General features: G+C 45.7%; 1 protein-coding gene across 7 annotated transcripts in view; it reads right to left on the bottom strand.

Moving 5' to 3' along the window:
* UBP1 (upstream binding protein 1) overlaps positions 1-17,255 on the bottom strand; it is a 533,655-nt gene that overhangs the window by 27,829 nt on the left and 488,571 nt on the right. The window lies entirely within an intron of this gene.

Here is a 17,255-nt window from a genome sequence, read left to right as displayed (position 1 = left end):
TAGGAACGTTTCTATACTTAGGGCCAGATGTATGTAGGTTTTTTCGGTTGCAAACGCCCCGATTCGCAGAATCGGGCCATTTGCGACTGGAAAAAAAGCCTTTTACCTTGTACCAAATAGTCCTGGCCCCTGATATACTTCCCTAAAAAAATTGTTGTCCAGAGATTTTCATTTTTGATTTGTGTTTTTGGATCACTGGAGAAGTAATTTAGCTTGGGTAGACATTGCTGACCTGGGCTGAATTTATCTGGGCAACAGTTTCGAAAAATGGCGAATGTATTTCAGGAACCATTACACCTATATACTTAATTTTGGTGTCAAAAGGGTCAAGTAGGGGGCGTGGCCAAGATGGCAGAGAGTTAGGATGTGCTCTGCCTCCTCTTCTCCACCCGCCGATCTATAGCACTAGCCCAAGCCCTGAAACACACCTGAAAACACTGGCCTGGGGATTAGGACACCGTGCTGCATCCGGCAATCCGAAATCCTGCGATTCCCGGGGCTCTTGTAGCAGCGTTCCTGGTTGCGGGCTCAGAACGGCCCGAGGGCGAAGCGTCAAGGCGTTGTAGTCGGCGGAGCCAGCATACCAGGGAGGCTGCACTCATCGGCACCGAGGCGCGGAACACTGCAGCGCACCCGGATCTGTGGCAGGATACCGAGGCCACCTTCTAGCGCCTGGGTCTGGCGGCCGAAGACGGCGGACGGACAGAAGAGAGACAGCCGCTATCTTGAGGGAGGCCGCTGCGGCCCGTAGGACCATGACTGGGGCGAGCAGCAGACATAGACGCCACCCACGGCAGGCGGATCCTCAAGGGGCATTTCAGCCTCCAGCACACACCAGTATCCCAGTGCCCTGCGGCAGCACGACCCGCCATAGCCCCTTTCACTACTGCGGCCGCCATTTTAAGTTGCGGTGGTGATGGCTCGCCGGAGCGCTACCGGTGGAGGCAGTGATCCCGAGGCGCATCTGGGGTCGGATGCGAGCGGAGCAGGCCAGGCCTTCGGGGGGTATCTCGGCCTCCGGTCCCCATCACACTGCAGCGGCATCGAGAGCTGCGGCAACGGGCCCCCGCCATATCTCGCTGCCTGCAATCCACGAGGGGGCATATCGGAGTCCTGTGGCAGTGGGCCCCGCCATATCCAGTCTCCTGGCTGTGGCCGCCACTTTTTAAATAGGAATGGTGGCCCGACTGGGGAGCGGATGGAGGGAGCGCTTAGTCCTGGGTTACTTGAGGCCAGCCGCAAGTGGAGCATGATACCTGGGGCATTTCGGCCCCTTACTCGGTGGAGCGACCCGGAGGCCAGCAGTGGTAAGTCCTGCACCCTTCCCCTTCCCTGCTGTGGCCCTGGCTCCCCGGTGCCAATCGGTGAATCTGGACTGTCTCGAAGCACTGGCGGTCCAGCTGGTAAATTAGACCCTTTCTGCTGGCTCCGCTTTCTAGGACGCACCGGAGCAGTCCCCCATTGTCGAGCCACTTGTAGTAAAGCCCTGATAGCGGCCCACCACAGACTCTCCGTACCAGGTCTACTGTTAGTCGCCCTCATACCCAGGGGGTGGGCCTCATCTCTGCCGGCTGCTGTTCCATGCGGGGAGCTTACTGCCTTATTCCCCCGCTGCACTCCCTATCTTTGAGCCCGGAGGGTCTATACGCACGGCGTGATGTCAGGTTGGCCCTTCCCCGCGCCTTGAATGCCAACACACCACACCTGTGGCATTTGCAGATTTGGAGGGTGGAGGCGGAACAGCACATCAGAGGGGACCCCACTGCTATCCAGCAGACACCTTGCGTTGTCTTCTACCAGGAGCGGTAGAGTGAGCATGCCTCCGCCTGGGCCGGACACCGCAAAATCGAATTTTGTTATATTGGCAGATACCAGGTAGTGGTGGCATTTCGTACGACCTGATTTGTGGCCAGCGCGGGGGGAAAGCGGAGCATGACATCCAGTCGGGCAGGAAGGATAAATCAGCCACGAGAGAGAACACGCTCAAGGACCTCTTTGCCCGAGCGCAGAGCGGGGGGCCGGTGGCCTCTGACAGAACAGATGCGGCAGCGCAGATGGCCACCACCACGGAGGTGCCAGTGGCGCAGGCCTTTTTGGAATCCCTGTTTGCAGCCCTGCAGGATGACCTCCAGACGGTGAAACGTGATCTCACTGCGGAGATCAAAGATATTCGAAAAGGCGTGGATGACATAGGGGAAAGGGTGGCGTCCCTGGAGAATAAGAGCGATGCTCGGGACACTGAATTAGCGGCTATGCAACAGGAAGTGCTCCAAATACATGAGCAACAAGTGAACGTCCAAGCTCATCTGGAGGACCTTGAGAACCGCTCCCATCATCATAACATCCAAATTCGGGGAGTGAGCACTAACGAGGAAGCTGGAAACATATTTGAATACGTCCGTGACCTCTTCAATCATATCATATCCTGGGCACTCCACCAGACTTTGATCTCAAGCTGGACAGGGCACATAGAGTGGGCCCTCCCAGGGCAACAACGGCCCCTCCAGTGGACATATTGGTTTGCGTTCAGGACTTGCGAACTAAGGAAGAAATCCTCCGTAAGGCCCGACTGCAGCAACCGATTACTTTCTGCAACCAATCGTTGGAACTCTACCAAGACCTTGCCCCCATCACGCTCTAAAAACGCAGGACCTTCCGGCCCATGACGGAGGCTCTGCGCCAATAAAACATCTCTTACTCCTGGGGGCACCCGTTCCGCCACATATTCTGGAACGATGGGAAGCTGTTCCAACTCTGTTCCCAGTCTGAAGCGAGCATACTGTTGGGGATCCCTCTTCCAGAGGATACAGACGAGGGAGAGCGCTCAGACCAGGGCTCTGGCGACGGCAGCCTGGGGTGGAGACTGCAGCGCCGCCGGCGCTGCGTTCGACTACCGAACCCGCTAGTGATCAAGATGGAGCAGCAGGCCGCCCTTGAGGCGCTGCCAGGAGCCTAAGCTAAGACGACAACCAAGTAACTGAATCCGGCCACTGGGATGCATCTTCTCACAGAAGTCCCGGGGGAAGGGAGGGGCGGAGCCACACATTGGCCATGATATAACCCCATAGACTTTTCTCCTGCTCATCCTTGAATGACGGACTGCTGTTTGAACTCATGAACTTTCTTATTTTTGTTTTTTGGTGCCAGTTGTGCCTTATTTTTCCTCTCTTAGTTTTTGTGGGTCTATCCTTTTCTATACTCAAATATTTTGCTGTTCTCTTTTTTTCGGGGGGGGGGGGGGGTCCGGTCCACAGGGCCAGGGCACCATGCTGTCTTCGCTCTTCCGCTAGCACGGGGGTATTCTAGTGGCTCTACTGCTCCTATCTGGCATTCCTACATCCTTAGATGTTAGATGACACCACCTTCGATCAACGTTCTCACTCTTAATGTCAGAGGTCTCAACAATCCATCTTCTCTCCAAGGACTGCCCCAGACTTTGGTCCCATGCCTTCCCAACCCAATTCTTTTCCTCCGCATCTACCAAGACCACTGGGGTGGCTATCCTTGTCTCAGGGGTTTTATCAAGGGAAGGCAGTGCATAGAGGAGTCGAGATAAAAGGTAGACATTTCACTTATGTATTCAATATAGGGGGCCACGCTCAGATAGTGGGTTCTGTTTATGCCCCCAATGAAGGTCAGGAACGTTTCCTGCTGGAAGCCCTTACAGACGCCACTGCCACTCAAGAACGACATATATTAATCGGGGGGGGAACTCAATATAGTGCTTGACAATGACTGCGACAGGTCGGCACACCGCACGAGCCAAGTGGGCGCCCTCTCACTCACAGGGCTCACTAGACTACACGACTTAGGTCTTACAGACTTATGGAGACACCAACACCCTCAATCACGGGGTTTCTCATACTACTCCAACGCCCACAAAACCTATGCTAGACTGGATTACTTCCCAGGTTCCAAAGCCCTTCGCGAGGCCATGCTTTCGGCCGACATTCTAGTGGTGACTCTCTCTGACCACGCCCCGGTGGAAATCACATTGGCTCTCCCACAAATCCGGCGCCCAGTCAGCCACTGGCTCTTTAGCGACACACTACTACAAAGATCAGATATGGTTACCCAAATACAACGCGCAATAGAGGACTACCTCTCACACAAAAGCCCAGATATTGCCCTCTCTACGCGGTGGGAAGCCCTTAAACCGGTCATCAAGGGGGAGGTCATTGCCATCTCCTCCGCGCATAATGCGGATCGCAAAGCGAAAAGGGAGGAGCTGACACAGGGGGTGCAGGAACTGGAGCAGATGCACCAGTGGACTGGGGCACCCCGCATATGGCGACAGCTAACGGCTGCCCAAGCGCAGTTGACGGCTACAGACCGAGACAGAACAGAGTTTGCCGCAATGCGGTTAAGCACTTCCTTTTACACTGGCGGGGATAAATGTGGTCGCCTCCTGGCGCATAGGCTTCGAGAAGTTCTTTTACGCGAGGGGGTTCTGGAGGTTAGGAACAGCACAGGAATAGCCTGCTCAGATGATGCGGCTATTGTCGAGATCTTCCACAGTTTTTATGCTCACCTTTACGATGACTAATCTCTGGAAGAGGCAGACATCGAGGCAAGCCCGATTTCCCACCTTGACACCAGATCAGGCAGCCCATATAGAAAGAGAGATCAGGCAGCCCATATAGAAAGAGATCAGGCCAGAAGAAGTCATTACAGCTATTGCTCGTTTGAAACTGGGCAAATCCCCCGGGCCTGATGGCTACACCGCGGCCTTTTACAAACAGTTCTGTATAACGCTTGCCCCCTTGCCCACCCGACTCTAACACCTTTGCGGCAGCTGGGGCGATTCTTCCCTCCATGCTAGAGGCGGCGATAGCCGTCATTCCTAAGCCGGGGAAAGACAAGTCAGATTGCGGGTCATATCGGCCTATCTCACTTTTGAATGTCGACCTGAAGCTCTACACAGGCATACTGGCCAGCCAGCTTGCTCCCTATAAGCAGGGGCTTGTGGACCCTGACCAGGCTGGGTTCATACCACAGCGGCAGACGAGTGACAATACGAAATGTGTCGCCCACCTTATAGAAAAGGCCTCCCGTATACCGGAAAAGTATATGCTTCACACGATTGACGCAGAGAAGGTCTTTGAGCGTGTCCATTGGCCCAATCTCGAGCAGGCACTGGTTTGCGTCAGCTTGGGGGAAAGAATGCGGATGCATATTTTTAACTGCTACAGATCTCCTACGGCGACTGTACGGATCAACGGATACACTTCCACTCCATTTCCTATCCATAGAGGCATGAGACAAGGGTGTCCTCTGTCGCCCCTACTCTTTTCCCTCTATATGGAGCCCATGGCGCAAAGGGTCAGGGATAAACCTCAGATTACAGGCATCCGCTTTGGTGGAGACACACACACCATAAGCTTATACGCTGACAATGTGTTGGTCACCTTAGAGAACCCTGTGAGCACTGGGGACCTTTCTGGGGGAACTGGACTCTTTCGCCAGCGCTTCTGGGTCTTGGGATCCCGGATCTCACGCTCTACTATAATGCCGCACAGCTTCAACATTTAATCGAATGGAGCCGGGCCGAATCCAAAAAACATTGTCTCTTTCAAGACTGCGCAGTCGCGGGTACATCCCTTATGAAGATTCCCTTTCTCTTGAAAGCTCACCGCCCCCCCAATCTATACGCCTCACAGGTGACAAGCACAACCCTCACGGTGTGGGATCGGACTAACACGCCACGATCTCACGACTTTCCCTTCTCCACTTACGTCGATCTTGGATAACCCTGACTTTAGCCCCGGGATGGACTCGCAATCCATTCACTCATGGCGAGAGCCCAGCTGCCGCGCGCTAGGCCTCTTATTTATCAATGGCGACATTATTCCCTTCTCGCAGTCCTGGGCCGATAATGGGCCAGAATCTGAACGAATACGCTATCTCCAGGTACGACACTGGGCTATGCATCCTGGCACCCGCCCGCAGGCGGCACAGCTTCTTACTCTTTATGAACGGTGGCTTATCAAGTGATCCTCCGACAAGAAGCTGATCTCCGATTTGTATAAGATGCTATTGTCCAGATATACTCCTACTTACCACGCGGGGCGTGCATGTTGGGAAAGAGATCTCTGACGTACTCTCAACCCAGAGAAATGGGAATGTGCATGCTACAGGGCACGACATATAGCAACACATGTAGGTCTCACTGAAACTCTCACTAAACTAGTCTATCACTGGTACTACACCCCAGAGAGACTTCACCAAGCTGACACGTCACAGAGCTCTGATTTCTGGCGGGTATGTGGGTTGAGGGGCACACTGGTTCACTTACTATGGGACTGTGAACACCTCCAGACAAACTGGACACACAATTTAGATGATGTGGACAAATATTTTGACACAGCGATCCCTAGGCTCCCCGCATACGTTCTACTGGGGGTACCAAACTCGCTTACCTATCCCTTGAAATCCAGATGGGGAAACAGATAGCCATAGCACTGGGCACAGCATACAGAACATATTAATACATTGGAGAACCCCCCGCATCCCTGCACACACGGGATGGTACCACAGATTATGGCACGTGTTGAGCATGGAAAAGATCTCTCACACCCTGGCCGGGAAAGGATCTTCTTTCAGCGATCTATGGCAGCCTTTTTTAAGCCTGCCCGCACAAGATTTCCGGGAGCTGTCCTGCCCGAGGTACTTGCGCCTCCTACGCTTGACAGAGCCGGAGGCCTCTTCGTAGATTGAGCAACCTTGGGAGCTGATACCTTGCGTGGCACAGCGCTACGTCATCAAAATGGACCGCGGACAGGAGGGAGAGGGTTACTCTAGCTCTTTTTTCTTTTTTCCTTTTTCAACTTTTGGGGTGGCGGGCGGGAAGTATTTGTTGATTGTTTAGTACATAACATTAAAGCACTGCTTAGCATTTATGGCGGGTCCTGAGTGACCCTTACAGTGTGAACTTACTCCTTGACCGATAAAAAGATTTAAACCATAAATATGTAATCTTACAGAGACAGAAAATAACTCCACAGAGCAACCCTTCAGCCATTTTCCAAAATTGTGGCTATAATAGACGAAGAAGAGACATATAGAAATGAAACCCATAATAATGGTTTTTAATCCTTTTATGTATACACCAAACAATGTTTATGATTTGAACATGAAAAAAAAATAATGTTTATCACTCCTGTTTTAGACACATTTTCATAGTTCACTTTATTTGTTTTGCCAATCGCTCATGGTACATTTGCAGAATGTTGAACATTTGAGAAGAGCATAACTGACAGGGACATCTTTTTGCAACTCAGGTTTTGCAAGTACATGTACGGGTAAGTTCAATGGTAGAGGTTTCAGAAATTTCGTAGGCTTAGCACCCCATTGTCCCAACCAAATTTGCGCTGATCTTTCTTTACATATGCATGCTCCAAAACATTTACACATCTTCTGATCAAGCAGAAAGCTCTTTTAAGGTGTCCACACACAGAATATGATGACGATGGAAGGGCACTTAGCATGACTCATCTCTTGAACTCACTGTACCGAAGATCGTCAAATGAGTGACAGTCAGAACTCTTTTTCCACACAGAAACAAGGTATTTTTCTACATCTTTAAAGTCACATTCTTCTTCTGTCGCTGCAAATCCTTTTAGAAACTTCACAGGTTCAGCACTTAAAGCTCCAAGCTTTGTTCCAATTTTGCTCATTGTGTAATCATCCGTAAGCATCTCTGGGTCAATTTTCTTGTACAGGATATGAAGTGGGATTAAGTGTCTTTTCTCGCCAGTTTCATAACGTATCCATAACTCTGACAATCCTTGACTTATGAACATTGCAACAAATCCAAGAAGCACAATAATAACATCTGTGTCATTTGACAGTACAATGACTCGATTGTAACCTTTTCCAACAGCCCACTCAACATGTGGCACAAAGTGAAGGTCAGCTTCCTCCAATTTGCTGTTAAGATCTTGAACGATATGGCCCATACCGTTTAAATATATTTATGCAGGCACCAACTCCTCATTGACAATCATTTCATTTGCAATATTTGGAAATTCAGTGTTCACTGAAGAATCAACAATATTTTGGTGAGTTAACATTTCCAAGTTCATCTTGTTCGATGTTGATGACCAGAATTTATCAAGTTGCACAGGTATAGGTGTTGAATTTTTGATGCAGGAAAGGCCAATTGTTTCATTTGTAGACATTCGTCTGATTCTCTCACATTCTTTGACAGATAGTTCAAGATAACTGTCAAAGACAATGTGCAGTTCTTGCAAGGAACACACTGACTTCGATATCTGTAGCAGCCTGAACGACCTCCCCGAAGGTTTGCATGGATGAAATCTTGCCCATTTGCAATTGTAACATATATTTCACAACAACAACAATTTTCAATGAGGACACCTTTTTCAATTGAAATTCTTCAGGTAAAAGGTTTTTCTTTGAGCTCTTGAATGAGTTTGTACTTTACTGGTTTGGTTGCAGCATCTTCATCAAATAATGCGTTTGTTGGAAGATCATGCAACATAATGCCCTTGATAAATTCATCCCTTTCTTATGCTACATCCATCTCGTTATGTGCTTGCGAAAGCTTTTTATTTGTACCCTATTTTGTAGTGGCTGGTGGGATAAAACTCGCACTATGGCAATTAAAGCGTGGAAGTTAAGCTTTAGTGATTATGTCAAACTGCCTTTTCTTTTTCAATACAAATCTTTCCTGCTTCAGTTCTGCATATAGTTTTGATCCATGTTCCAGGAAATCCAGTAGACGTGTATTTATATAGTTATCCACACATTGTTTGGTCACGAAGTTGTGTAGTTTCACTGGCTCAGTCATTTCAATGGGGTTTCCTTGCTGCTTCATGAAATGAAGAAGGCTTATTAAAATGTTCCCCTCTCTTTTTCAGAAGTTCGTTGTGAGAAACTGTTTCACGATGGTCCATTCATCCCTTTCTTTGTCATCTCTCTGAAAACATTGCAACTAGAAAGGACTTCATGGTAAACTAGCTGCCACTGATCAATATATTCACTTTTACGTGTCTGACCAACAATTCCCTTGGAGCTTTTCTGTGATCTCTGGATCATCTATTCCAGTTTCCTATCTGGAGACACAGCATTGAACTTTCCCTCTCTGTCTTTGACCATAAAATGTCTTTGGATGAATTTTCTGTAGCTGTATGGTTTTTCCACCTCTAGCTTCTTCACGGTTTCCAAATACCAGGACCCATATCTCAGGCAGTTTATGTAATTGAATTCGCAAAATCAGTGACTCCACAGTATTCATATGCAGCTCCCAATCACCTTACCGATCAGCATGTACCATGGTTTACACTAGAGCTAGCATGTGTAAAACATTTCCCCTGTACTTGCAAAGATCTGATTTTTCTTTAACATTCTTTGACAAACTCTATGAACTTCATTTTCAGGTTTTCAGATTTTGAATTGAGTGTATTGAACATTGCTTGGCTTTGCATTATGTCTTTTGAATGAAGTACACCCTGTGCCTTTTCCACTTTTTTTGATAAGATATGCAGAACCTAATTTGTCATTCTTGTTCCAGAAGGCATTCCAACACTTTGTTTCTATAGCCTTAGATATGATGAGCATACCTTGTAATTAATAAACATAATGAGTTCCGCTCAATTCTCACTGGATAGCTTTGCTTCTAAAGATTTCAGCCTCAATAAGTGCACCGTCTATCCCACATCCACTCAGATAACACCCATCATTGAATAAGATCATCAAGTTCTACTGGATTTCTCATAAAAATGTCAGCTACAATATAGAAAACACCATCGCAGAAAATAGGCAGTATAGTCTGGTCTTCAAGCTGAGCATGCACATTTTGGAAATTGTTTAGATCTGTGTATACTGTTGAGTAGTTTGTGACTGGTGATGGTATTACTGATTCTGGGAGATCAGAGTATGAATTCCCACAGAGGAAATGTCTTTTCTCTATCTTTCAGTACGCACCGAATAAGCGATATGATAAATTGAGTTAAATCAGCTTTGCTGACTGCAGCATCAGGTAAAGAAGATCCATGTCCTCAGCCACTTTCAAACTTTCTGGTAGACTGGGATGTGTTGATGGTTTGTAGTTATTTTGCATTTGTTTATGCCTAAAGCGGACACAGCTTGTTTTCCAGCAACTACTTCATTGGTACAGTCTTGAAAAAGCAACATGGCAGCATCATGTGTGCTTGATGTTCCAGATAAAGAAGAGCTGCCTTCAAAATCAAAATTGTCAAGAGCAGCAATTGTAAATACTTTCCTGGTAAAGTGACTTTGAAGTGGTGTGTTTGCGGATTCACAAGATTTTACAGCATGAGCTGCTAACAAGTTCCTGCTCCGTACTATGTCATAATAACTTGTAGATACACCAGTGCTATTCATTGAAGTGATTAGCTCTCTACTTTTGCAGTTCTCATAGGTTGCATGAGCAGTGATCATGTGTAGCGGAGTTTTTTTGTCGTGATGTAATTCATTAAACATGATTTAGAAAAGTCTTTACATTTGCACAGTATAAGCCTTTCAGTTTGTGGGATTGTCCTCCACTTCTTTGCTTATATCTTCAAAGCCATCATCAAAGTCATAGGCTACTATTTCCAACTCAAGAACTTTAGTTTGTAACGGTATTGCTTTGCTTATATTAAACAATGATGTTATAAAATGTTAAGACAATATCAGGCATTCTTGTTGATTCCCATGATTTGCGAAACTCTGGGGCATCACAAAATGCGTCATTAAGTCCAAAATCTTAATCTTTAAGGGCATTTCATAAATGGTTCCTGCTGACTTTACTGCATTCTGTGATCTTATTTTGGCAGCAAGAACTTCAGAAGTCAAATCAGCTGAGAACAACATAAGTGGCTCAATCTTTTTGGTAGACTGACAAAAACGAATTCTGTTATTGTACATTCTTACCAGAAGAATCTTAATTTCATTATTATGGATCAATACAGTTTCTTGAATGTTGACCATTATTGGTGTGATCTCCTTGAGTGTGAACCCATCGCCAGCACTCAAGAGTGGCTTTAAAACTTAATTTGCTTTATCAAAGACTGCAAATTTAACTGAAGGTTGGCGGTTACGTTGCTGCTGGGAGCTCATTGTACATTCATATTTCTAAATGCATGCATGCATGCAGTTAGGATGGGCATACAAATCCACTGCAAATACATTAATATTGCTGGTTAGATCGACTACTCGACTGAAAATTTTATCTTGGAAGAAACTAGCTGCAGATAAAAACATGTTTGCCCTTTGAGACTACAACACACACGAAGGAGTAGGAAAGTGTACTTAAAAGGTGGCACGTGCTCAGGGAGAAAATACTGCCCTCACTCACAAAATTGTGACATGCTTCATCATTGGGCTTGCTTCAATACACTCCTGCACACACAAGTGTGTGTTATATTGGGAAATCCTTTGTTGGAAGTAATGCATTCCAAGGATACCTAAGCCAGGTTCAGAGGTTAACACGATTTGGGTTGGGATCGGGAGGGTCCTGATGAATGCCGGAGTGACCTAACACTGTGGGCACAGATCAGACGGCAGAAACTTGTCGACACCTTGGCAGTAAGGAAGGGTGAAAGAAATATACATTTTCCCCTATCACCACCATCCTTCACGTTTTTAAACCTAGCCGAATTGCCCAGGAATAAAATTTCGAGTGGGGACACATCAGAGCTAGTTTTAACCTTCACTGCACTTTCCTTCAGTGTTCCCAATTTGTTTGTTTGTATTGTTTTCCCCGCCCTTTTGCTCCACCCCAGGCGTTGGTCTGCGCAGGGGTGTATTGAAGCAAGCCCAATGATGAAGCATGTCACAATTTTGTGAGTGACTGCAGTGTTTTCTCACTGAGCACGTGCCACCATTTAAGTACACTTTCTTACTCCTTTGTGTGTGATGTGGTTATCGATAGGGGATGTCGGAGTAGGGAAGTTTTGTCTCTCCCCCATCTGGTTGTGTGAGATACCCTTTGAGACTGACATACTCTGTACTTTTTTCTTTTCGTCAATCTCTTTGGCCATTGTTCTGGCTAAAAACCACAAACAACACATTGAAGATCCTCTGTTTTTTTATCAGTTGGAGGTGGACGAGGGATAGCCAACAATCTTCTAAGTGGATGGGAATTTGGTTTAGATGTTGTTGCTTTCTCAGAAGACTCCGATTCTTATTATGATTTACTGGTTTCTGTTATCTCTTCACACATTTTTTCCAGGCTTTTTCCCATTGTATATGACTAATTGTTACAATGATAAAATACTTGATTCTTTTCACCCATCAGTTTCAATCTTTTGTGAACTTCATCTTGCCGTATTTTTGCAGCATCTCGAGCTCTCTTCTGTACAGCTGCAGTTAATGTAAGCTTTTCTTTTGGATTAGTTGGGCATATGGCACATTTTTCTTTGTTGGTGGAATCCTCAGATCTTTTACTTAGCAACACTCTGTCAGGAGGTAAAGGTCCTCTGCTACCACTTGCTTCGCTAACGTTTACTAATTTGAATCAATGGAAAACCTGATACAAAAACATTATTAAAATAAATTACCAAAATAATGGCTAAAACACATCATTATATAGCCGTCATATTGGACAATTGCAGAAGGGTTGCTCTGAGGAGTTTCTTGCTGTCTCTATAAGACTACTTAACCCCCAAAACCTATAATTTCTCACCAAAATAAAGTATATAGGTCGCATGGTTTCTGAAATATGACATCAACACTGCAACACATCGGCCATTTTTAAAAATGTCGTCCAGAAAAATGTGGTCTGGATTAGCAATGTCTACCCAAGCTAAATTACTTCTCAAACACAAATTAAAAATGAAAATCTCTGGACAACAATTTTTTTTACAGAGGTATATCAAGGGGACAGATCTACAAACCCTGTTTTGCAATTCGGTAACCTAGTACCGAATTGCAAAATGGGTTAAGGATTCGGTATTAGGGAGGGGCGTGTTTTTAATAGTGCCTCACAGTAGTAAATGTGATTGTCTGGCAACCTAAAAGCTGTCGCAAAACATTCGCATTTTACCGACATCTCAGAGTTGTGGCAACCCATTCGCAAATGGAAAGGGGTGTCAAAGGACCTCTTGCCCGTTGTGAATGAATGCAAAAACATTTATTAAGAGCAGGCAGTGGTCCAACTCTTAAAAAATTCTTAGAAAACTTTTCATTTTTGTTTATAAAACGCATCCAGTATTCCTTTTAGAATACTAAAAAACATTGCTTTATTTAAAAGCAATCACAAACATGGTGGTCTGCTGACACCAACAGGCCACCATCCCTGTGATTTTAGCGATTCCCAATGGGTTGCAAATTGCGACCTACCTCATGAATATTTATGAGGTAGGTCATGTTGTGACCCACTGGCAATCGCAATCAGTGTAAAACACACTGCACTACATAACAGTTTGCAATTTCCTGATGGCAAATTGCAAAAATGTGCTATTGGGTAGTCATAAACGACCCCAAGAGGCTCAAAGAACTATCTGCTTTTCAAGATGTGTGGCAATGACAGAAAGGTGCGGCAACCTACACATTTCTGGCAGTACCCCACATTTTATTGAATGCCTTTTGAAATCTCAGACATTGCGTGACAAGCAACCACCAGCAAAACATGAGGCGCACTCTGCATTGCACTTTTGTCCTCTTTTTTTTTTTTTGCACTTTCACTTTGAACCTTGTGTTAATACCATGCAGTAACATTATTACCCTATCTGGATGTATCTCTGGGTGTAGTGCAGGGCGATCGCCATGCCTTTGCGCTGGTAAAGGATTATCTAATGCTACCTTTTAGAGTTAGTCATTCATGAAAAATCATGCAGTCAGTAAACTTCCAGAATAACTCTTTAAAACTGAAGAAGATTTTATTAAAACAATATTGCTGTGTTTAGTCTCTCGTCTGAAAAAAGCGGACATGTTTTCAGGGACAACTAAAAGCAATTAACTGTTTACTCAAACTACTAACATGCTGGGTACCACATAACTGGTTTACTCAGTGGGGGGGTTAATGAGGAATGAATTGGCAATTTCAATGGGTAATGCATTAAGAGTATTGATTTCTACCTAGTCATCTCTGTTCTTTTACATCTCAAGCACTCTGCATCCATACTTGTTGCAGACCGGTTATTAAGAAGATAATACAGGAGGTAGAAACACTTTATTTTATTTTCAAGAGGGCCAAAGTCCCAGCAAAATTTGACATGAGTCCTATTTGGATTGTGGTAGCCGATTCACAAAGCAGTCGCAAAATGCAAGAGTAGGGCTAAGCCTGCGACTGCTGGGATTTAAAACTTTCAGACCTTAATGGCAAGAGGCCTGGAAATCCACGATTCTTGTAGATTTCCAGCTGTACACAAAATGACTTTACCCACCAGCCAGATAATCCCACTAGTGTGTGTTTGCCCTTTTATTTCAACTTGCTCTACTCAGCAGGGAAAATAAGTTTAATCTGTCGCAGAGAATTTACTTTACACCGCTATTAAATATAGGAATGTTCCATGCTCCACCCGACAAAGTATTTTTACCTTTTGTAGGAGAATATTTCCGTGCGTCTCCAAGGAGGGAAATTATACAGCAAATGTTTGTGAAACCCAAAACAATTGGACATTTTTTGTGTTTTAAACATTTTCTATAACTGCCCACCCAAACACTGATATCTTCTTTTCCAGCAACCAATTCTCAAACCTGGAGAACATTCTCCTTAAGAGGCACAACCTTCCGGATGAAAACTATTCAAATTCCGTTTCTGTGAACGAAGAGAACTGTCTGATGTGCAAACATCCTTGATCCTAGTTGAGTGGTATTCACAAAACGACTTAAATATTGTACATCGCAGTGCAGATCTTACTTCATATTTGTAACATTTTTCCCACTGCTGTAAAAAAATACTATAAATAAACCACCATATTTGCCAGGTGAAAATGCTGTCCTCGGAGATAATTATCTTTTCCTAATCAGGATATCCACCCCACCTCCCCCCTCTCCCCCTCTTAATGCCAGCAAGGAACATCGCTGGCCTGTCAGAAGCTAAGTCACCACTTGTGTGACTTAGTCTTGGATTCACAAAGCAAAATACAGCAATCATGGCTATATTCTGAACCTTTCAGTTTGTCTCTATCCCTATAAAAGTTGATTGCCCTAATTAATGATTCAATCTATTCTTATCTTAGTAAGGGCATTTTTATCTCCCTTTACTCTCCTGCGGTTTTGTTTGGTAAACTCCTAATTCTTGCCTTACTTTGTCTGCCCTTGGCACCCCTTCTAGGTTTGGGAAATGATGGAAACGTAGGTTAAGTATGCAGGTCTCTGCATCACACTATGGAATTCCTTTAAGGTTACCAGCTTTCAAACCCAATTACATTTTTATAAAGTGTTACAAATGTTTCTTTCATCTAGTTTGGCTGGTTTTCCTTTTCAGTCGGGTCTGGTTGCTGCTGCTTTACTGCTAGATAAAATTTGTTTTCCTTTGTTCAAGTACAGGTTATTGATATAAAGAACAATGGCAAGGAAATGTGTTTGTCTAGAACGCATAGTTTAATTGTTTGTAGTCTTTGGGATATCATTCTGCCCTCTACTGCTCACCAAGATGAATTCCTGTCTGTATTCAGTTTTTGATTGCGGGTTTGAGGCCAGTGCATTTTGGCCAATTTTCACGCGTTTCAGAAATGTTTGATCACTTATAATTATGTATGATCGTATCACCCCGGTGCTCGAAAGACTTTCACTGGCTCCCCAAAATCTAAATTGTCTTGTTTTACTAAGTGTGATACATTTCAACAAGCCAGCAGATCTATTCTCTACTATTAGTAGATCTAGAGGCAAAAAGAACAGGGGGATTTCGCAGTGTCTTGCGGGTTAGCAATGACGGAACCCTATTGGCTCCTGATGGACTCAGTAGAGATGTGATTTTAAGTGTTAGAGCGGAATGCAATGAAGGCTGGTTTAGAATGTTGAGTTCACAGTTACATGCAGAAAAATAGAGACATGTAATACTAAGCTCTGTGTGTGGTGCAGTCATTGGCGGGCATTCAGGCAGAGGAGGACGCTACAATTGGCAACGAGATAGGGGATCAGTAACCTGATGATCGAAAGTGCTCTCCCAGAGAGTTTGCAGTAGCCCAAGCAAGCTGCTCATGTGCTGTCGTCGAAGTACGAAATTGACAGTTAATGCATGTGGAGTCAACTATCCGGGGGCTGAGGTGGACCAACGACTGGGAGGATAAGATCTCCCTGTACGCAGACTATATCCTACTCTATATCGCCGCTCCTAGGGCGTCTCTGATCTGCCTATTGGACATTCTAACTATCTTTGGTAGATATTCGGGTTTTACAGTTAATTGGTCCAAGTCGTTAATTTTTGTCCTGGCAGGCGACCCGCCTGAGATACCACAGAGTTGTCCAATAACGATTGCTTCGGAGGGATCCCGATATCTCGGGATTTATGTGACCCTGGATTCGAGATTGCGCTTTACTCGTAATTTGGACCCGCCCCTGCAGCGCCTTAAAACAGATGTGGCACTTTGGGAGATCCCTCCCTCTTTCCATGCTGGGACGGGCGGTCCTCTTCAAGATGATGGCCCTCCCGCGTTTCTTGTATGCTCTCCAGAACACCCTGGATCCGGTCCCAATGTCCTACTTTAAGGAAATTGAAATTCTCCAGAGAAGCCTCCTCTGGGACGGTAGACCCCGGATCGCATACACAAAGCTGACCCTGCATTGGTACGATGGGGGAATTGGTCTCCCCGACCTTAAAAAATACTATTGGGCATCTCAGATGGGGGCAATCAACCACGGGATATACTGCAGCCCGGATACGCTATGGATAGGTGGTTGCTTCCAGGGGGCGACTATACTAGGGCTCTCTACGCCAAGCCCGGTAGGTTCCCATTGACTGGCCCCACAGCACACGCAGTCCAGGTGTGGCACATAGTCAATAAGCATCTGGGATGGGATGGTAAGCTTACTCTGGCCACGCCGCTATGGAACTCGGAGAAGTTAGGGAGCCTCTGGAAAGCTAAGGGCTTTGATAAGTGGGATCTTATTGGGATCACGTGAATCAAAGGTGTGTGGGGGAAGGACACGGTTGTGCCGTTTTCATCCCTTAAAAAACAGTATAGCATGATGGACACTGAATATTATCGGTATCTCCAGATTCGCCACGCGTTGCTGGCGCAGGTCAATAGGGATGATACACTGCCAGAGGCTTCCCCGCTGGAGACCAGGGTGCTGGACGGGCACATCCCAGAGAAGACTATCTCACTTATTTACAGGAA

Source organism: Triturus cristatus, chromosome 5_2 (assembly GCF_964204655.1).
Source record: "Triturus cristatus chromosome 5_2, aTriCri1.1, whole genome shotgun sequence".
NCBI lineage: Eukaryota > Metazoa > Chordata > Amphibia > Caudata > Salamandridae > Triturus > Triturus cristatus.
Note: the sequence above shows the minus strand (reverse complement) of the source record. Positions and strands in the feature narration are given on the sequence as shown.